Genomic DNA, 628 nt, shown 5'->3' with positions numbered 1-628 from the left:
GAGGGGCCTTTGGGGTAGGGGTTATGTCGATCTGTGGGGGGTGTGTGTCCCCCCTTCCCAGGGCGCGTGGGGCAGATGGAGGAGGGGGTGCTGGAGGTGGGGGGCGCCCCCCCCGACACCCCCGAGGAGCTGCTGGTGCTGTACTTCGAGAGCCGGCGGCGCTCGGGGGGGGGCCCCGTCCGGAGCTGCCAGCGCCTCGGGACCCTCTTCTTCCTCACCTTCGAGAGCCCCCAGGGTGAGCGGCGTGGGACTGGGAGCACTGGGATGGGATACAGGAGAAGCACTCCCCACTGGGAGCACTGGGATGAGGTGTGGGGGGGCTCCAGTCCCACTGGGAACACTGGGATGAGGTGGGGGGGGTGTTCCAGTCCCCACTGGGAGCACTGGGATGGGGTACGGGGGATTCCAGTCCCCACTGGGAACACTGGGATGGGGTTGAAGGGGAGTCCCAGTCCCCACTGGGAGCACTGGGATGAGGTGGGGGGGGGGACGGACTCCAGTCCCCACTGGGAGCACTGGGATTGAGTGCTTGGGTGACCCCAGTCCCCAACTGGGAGCACTGGTGGGAGCTGTGGTGCCCCCCAGGGGTTCCCGGTGCAGGGTGGGCTCGGGCACTGCCCCCCCCCCC

The sequence above is a fragment of the Calidris pugnax genome, unplaced genomic scaffold (assembly GCF_001431845.1).
Source record: "Calidris pugnax isolate Ruff unplaced genomic scaffold, ASM143184v1 scaffold610, whole genome shotgun sequence".
In the NCBI taxonomy this organism is placed as follows: Eukaryota; Metazoa; Chordata; class Aves; order Charadriiformes; family Scolopacidae; genus Calidris; species Calidris pugnax.
This window is presented reverse-complemented; position numbering follows the sequence as displayed.